This window comes from Erinaceus europaeus, unplaced genomic scaffold (assembly GCF_950295315.1).
Source record: "Erinaceus europaeus unplaced genomic scaffold, mEriEur2.1 scaffold_850, whole genome shotgun sequence".
NCBI classification, from domain to species: Eukaryota; Metazoa; Chordata; class Mammalia; order Eulipotyphla; family Erinaceidae; genus Erinaceus; species Erinaceus europaeus.
In genome coordinates, this window is record NW_026647465.1 from 23,350 (window position 1) to 29,215 (window position 5,866).

Below are 5,866 nucleotides of genomic sequence, written 5' to 3' on the forward strand. Positions count from 1 at the left end.
ACAGGAGGAATTCTGCTTCCTTGAGGCCTCGGCAGAGCAGAATCTGCCGTTTTCTGGCCTCGAACCGCCAGAAATGGCCTGTTTGCAACTTAAAATTGGACGGTTTCTGCTTCCCTGACGCCTGAGCAGAGCAGAATTTGCCATTTTGAGGCCTCAAATCGACAGAAACGGCCGGTTTGCAATGAAAATTGGCTGATTTCAGCTTCCCTGATTCTGGGCAGAGCAGAATCTGCCATTGTGAGGCCTCAAATCGACAGAAACGGCCTGTTTACAGACTAACATTGGCTGATTTCAGCTTCCCTGAGCTCTGGGCAGAGCAGAATCTGCCGTTCTGAGGCCTCCAATCCACAGAAACGACCCGTTGGCAACGTGAAATTGTCAGATTTCTTCACCCTGAAGGTCCTGAGTAGGCAGAAGCTGACGTGGAGCCTGAAAATGGGCCGAATTCTGCGTCTCTGAGGCCCCGGGGCAGCAGAATCGACAGGCGTGAGGCCTCAAGTTGACAGAAATGGCGTGTTTGAGACCCAAAACGGGAGGAATTCTGCTTCCCCAAGGACACAGCAGAGCAGAATCTACTGTTTTCAGGCCTCAAATCGACAGAAACGGCCTGTTTACAGCCTAAAATTGGCTGATTTCAGCTTCCCTGAGCTCTGGGCAGAGCAGAATCTGCCGTTCTGAGGCCTCCAATCCACAGAAACGGCCTGTTTGCAACGTGAAATTGTCAGATTTCTTCCCCCTGAAGGTCCTGAGTAGGCAGAAGCTGACGTGGAGCCTGAAAATGGGCCGAATTCTGCGTCTCTGAGGTCCCGGGGCAGCAGAATCGACAGGCGTGAGGCCTCCAGTTGACAGAAATGGCGTGTTTGAGACTCAAAATGGGAGGAATTCTGCTTCCCGGACGCCTTGGCAGAGCAGAATCTGCCCTTTTCTGGCCTCAAATCAACAGAAATGGCCTGTTTGCAACGAAAATTGGCCTATTTCTGCTTCCCTGAGCTGGGCAGAGCAGAATCTGCTGTTTTCAGGCCTCAAATCGACAGAAACGGCCTGTTTACAGCCTAAAACTGGATGATTTCAGCTTTCCTGAGCTCTGGGCAGAGCAGAATCTGCCGTTTTCTGGCCTCAAACCGACAGAAACGGCCTGTTTGCAACGAAAATTGGACGGTTTCTGCTTCTCTGAGCTCTGGGCAGAGCAGAATCTGCCGTTTTCTGGCCTCAAATCGACAGAAATGGCCTGTTTGCAACTTAAAATTGGACGGTTTCTGCTTCCCTGACGCCTGAGCAGAGCAGAATTTGCCATTTTGAGGCCTCAAATCGACAGAAACGGCCGGTTTGCAATGAAAATTGGCTGATTTCAGCTTCCCTGATTCTGGGCAGAGCAGAATCTGCCGTTCTGAGGCCTCCAATCCACAGAAACGGCCTGTTTACAGACTAACATTGGCTGATTTCAGCTTCCCTGAGCTCTGGGCAGAGCAGAATCTGCCGTTCTGAGGCCTCCAATCCATAGAAACGGCCCGTTGGCAACGTGAAATTGTCAGATTTCTTCACCCTGAAGGTCCTGAGTTGGCAGAAGCTGACGTGGTGACTGAAAATGGGCCGAATTCTGTGTCTCTGAGGCCCCGGGGCAGCAGAATCGACAGGCGTGAAGCCTCCAGTTGACAGAAACGGTGTGTTTTTAGACCCAAAATGGGAGGAATTCTGCTTCCCCAAGGACACGGCAGAGCAGAATCTACTGTTTTCAGGCCTCAAATTGACAAAAACAGCCTGTTTACAGCCTATAATTGGCTGATTTCAGCTTCCCTGAGCTCTGGGCAGAGCAGAATCTGCCGTTCTGAGGCCTCAAACCCACAGAAACGGCCTGTTTGCAACGTGAAATTGTCAGGTTTCTTCCCCCTGAAGGTCCTGAGTTGGCAGAAGCTGACGTGGAGACGGAAAATGGGCCGAATTCTGCGTCTTGAGGCCCCAGGGCAGCAGAATCGACAGGCGTGAGGCCTGCAGTTGACAGAAACGGCGTGTTTGAGACCCAAAATGGGAGAATTCTGCTTCCCGGAAGCCTTGGCAGAGCAGAAACTGCCGTTTTCTGGCCTCAAACCGACAGAAACGGCCTGTTTGCAACGAAAATTGGATGGTTTCTGCTTCCCTGAGCTCTGGGCAGAGCAGAATCTGCCGTTTTCAGGCCTCAAATCGACAAAAACGGCCTGTTTACAGCCTAAAATTGGCTGATTTCCGCTTCCCTGAGTTCTGGGCAGAGCAGAATCTGCTGTTTTCAGGCCTAAAATCAACAGAAACGGCCTGTTTACAGCCTAAAATTGGCTGATTTCTGCTTCCCTGAGCTCTGGGCAGAGCAGAATCTGCCATTCTGAGTCCTCAAATCCACAGAAACGCCCTGTTTGCAACTTAAAATTATACGATTCCTGCTTCCATGACGCCTGAGGAGAGCAGAATTTGCTGTTTTCTGGCCTCAAACAGACAGAAACGGCCTGTTTATAGCCTAAAATTGGCCGATTTCTGCTTCCCTGAGCTCTGGGCAGAGCAGAATCTGCCGTTTTCTGGCCTCAAATCGACAGAAATGGCCTGTTTGCAACTTAATATTGGACGGTTTCTGCTTCCCTGACGCCTGAGCAGAGCAGAATTTGCCATTTTGATGCCTCAAATTGACCGACACAGCCTGTTTGAAATGAAAATTGGCTGATTTCAGCTTCCCTGGGCTCTGGGCAGAGCAGAATCTGCCGTTCTGAGGCCTCAAATCCACAGAAACGGCCCGTTGGCAACATGAAATTGTCAGATTTCTTCCCCCTGAACGTCCTGAGTTGGCAGAAGCTGACGTGGAGACGGACAATGGGCCGAATTCTGCGTCTTGAGGCCCCGGGGCAGCAGAATCGACAGGCCTGAGGCCTCAAGTTGACAGAAACGGCGTGTTTGAGACCCAAAATGGGAGGAATTCTGTTACCCCAAGGACACGGCAGATCAGAATCTGCTGTTTTCAGGCCTCAAATCGACAGAAACAGCCTGTTTGCAACGACAATTGGACAGTTTCTGCTGCCCTGAGCCTTGGGCAGAGCAGAATCTGCAGTTTTCAGGCCTCAAATCTACAGAAAGATCAATCTATCAGTCAATCAATGGACAAATTGGCTTCCCTAAGGTCTTCATTGACTGGATCAATCTGTCCGTCCATCCATCCATCCATCTATGCATCCACCTACCCATCTATCCATCCATCATCCATGCATCCAGCCATCCATCCACCCACCCATCCACCCATCTATCCGTCCATCCACCCATCTGTCCATCCATCCACCCATCTATCCATCCATCCATCCATCCACCCACCCACCAATCCATCCATCCACCCATCTATCCATCCATCCACCAATCTATCCATCTATCCACCCATCCATCCACCCATCTATCCATCCATCCATCCATCCATCCACCCATCTATCCATCTATCCATCCATCCATCCATCCACCCATCTATCCATCTATCCATCCATCCATCCATCCACCCATCTATCCATCTATCCATCCATCCATCCATCCATCCACCCATCTATCCATCTATCCATCCATCCATCCATCCACCCATCTATCCATTTATCCATCCATCCATCCATCCACCCACCCATCCATCCATCCACCTATCCATCCATCCATCCATCCACCCATCTATCCATTTATCCATCCATCCATCCATCCATCCACCCACCCATCCATCCATCCACCTATCCATCCATCCATCCATCCACCCATCCATCCACCCATCCATCCATCCACCCACCCATCCATCCATCCACCTATCCATCCATCCATCCATCCACCCATCCATCCACCCATCCATCCATCCACCTATCCATCCATCCATCCATCCATCCACCTATCCATCCATCCATCCATCCACCTATCCATCCATCCATCCATCCACCCATCCATCCATCCACCCATCCATCCATCCACCTATCCATCCATCCATCCATCCATCCACCCACCCATCTATCCATCCATCCACGTATCCATCCATCCATCCACCCACCCACCCATCTATCCATCCATCCATCCACCCGTCTATCCATCCATCCATCCATTATCCATCCATCCATCCATCCATCCATCATCCATCCACCCATCCATCCATCTGTCCGTCCGTTCTTACCTCCCACCCTTCTCTGCTTTCCCATGTCTTGTGTTTGATTTTTCAAACAGAATCTTCATTTATTGAGCACGTGTGGCAGAGACACAGAGACGAATCGAGACGGAGACGGGGAGACAGAGAGACAGAGAGATGGATGGACAGTGAGACGGAGAGACCCCCGCAGCCCTGCTTCCCCCGGTGCTGCGTGCAGGTGGCCTTGGAGCCTGGAGCCTGGGTCCTTCGGGGGGGGTGTGGGCTCCAGGGGGCTCCCAGGGGATCCGGGGCTTTCTGGGGGTCTCTGGGGGTCTCCAGGGATGTTCTGGGGGTCTCAGGGGGTCTCCAGGGGGGTTTCTGGGGGATTCAGGGGTTTCTGGGGATCTCCGGGGGTCTCTGGGGTCTCCGGGGGGTCTTCAGGGTCTTCATGGGTCTCTGGGGGTCTTCATGGGTCTTCAGGGGTCTCTGGGGTCTTCAGGGGTCATCATGGGTCTCCGGGGGTCTTCAGGGGTCATCATTGATCTCTGGGGGTCTTCAGAGGTCATCATGGGTCTCCGGGGGTCTTCAGTGGCCATCATGGGTCTCTGGGGGTCTTCATGGGTCTTCATGGGTCTCCGGGGGTCTTCAGGGGTCATCATGGGTCTCTGGGGGTCTTCATGGGTCTTCATGGGTCTCCGGGGGTCTTCAGCGGTGATCATGGGTCTCTGGGGGTCTTCAGGGGTCTTCATGGGTCTCTGGGGGTGTTCAGGGGTGTTCAGGGGTCATCATTGGTCTCCGGGGTCTTCAGGGGTCATCATGGGTCTCCGGGGTCTTCAGGGGTCATCATGGGTCTCTGGGGGTCTTCAGGGGTCTCTGGGGGTCTTCATGGGTCTCCGGGGGTCTTCAGGGGTCTTCATGGGTTTTCATGGGTCTCTGGGGGTCTTCATGGGTCTCTGGGGGTCATCATGGGTCTCTGGGGGTCTTCAGGGGTCATCATGGGTCTCTGGGGGTCTTCAGGGGTCATCATGGATCTCTGGGGATCTTCCGGGGTCATCATGGGTCTCCAGGGTCTTCAGGGGTCATCATGGGTCTCTGGGGGTCTTCAGGGGTCTCTGGGGGTCTTCATGGGTCTCCGGGGGTCTTCAGGGGTCTTCATGGGTTTTCATGGGTCTCTGGGGGTCTTCATGGGTCTCTGGGGGTCATCATGGGTCTCTGGGGGTCTTCAGGGGTCATCATGGGTCTCTGGGGGTCTTCAGGGGTCATCATGGATCTCTGGGGATCTTCCGGGGTCATCATGGGTCTCCGGGGTCTTCAGGGGTCATCATGGGTCTCTGGGGGTCTTCAGGGGTCTCTGGGGGTCTTCATGGGTCTCCGGGGGTCTTCAGGGGTCTTCATGGGTTTTCATGGGTCTCTGGGGGTCTTCATGGGTCTCTGGGGGTCATCATGGGTCTCTGGGGGTCTTCAGGGGTCATCATGGGTCTCTGGGGGTCTTCAGGGGTCATCATGGATCTCTGGGGATCTTCCGGGGTCATCATGGGTCTCCGGGGTCTTCAGGGGTCATCATGGGTCTCTGGGGGTCTTCAGGGGTCTCTGGGGGTCTTCATGGGTCTCCGGGGGTCTTCAGGGGTCTTCATGGGTTTTCATGGGTCTCTGGGGATCTTCATGGGTCTCTGGGGGTCATCATGGGTCTCTGGGGGTCTTCAGGGGTCATCATGGGTCTCTGGGGGTCTTCAGGGGTCATCATGGATCTCTGGGGGTCTTCAGGGGTCA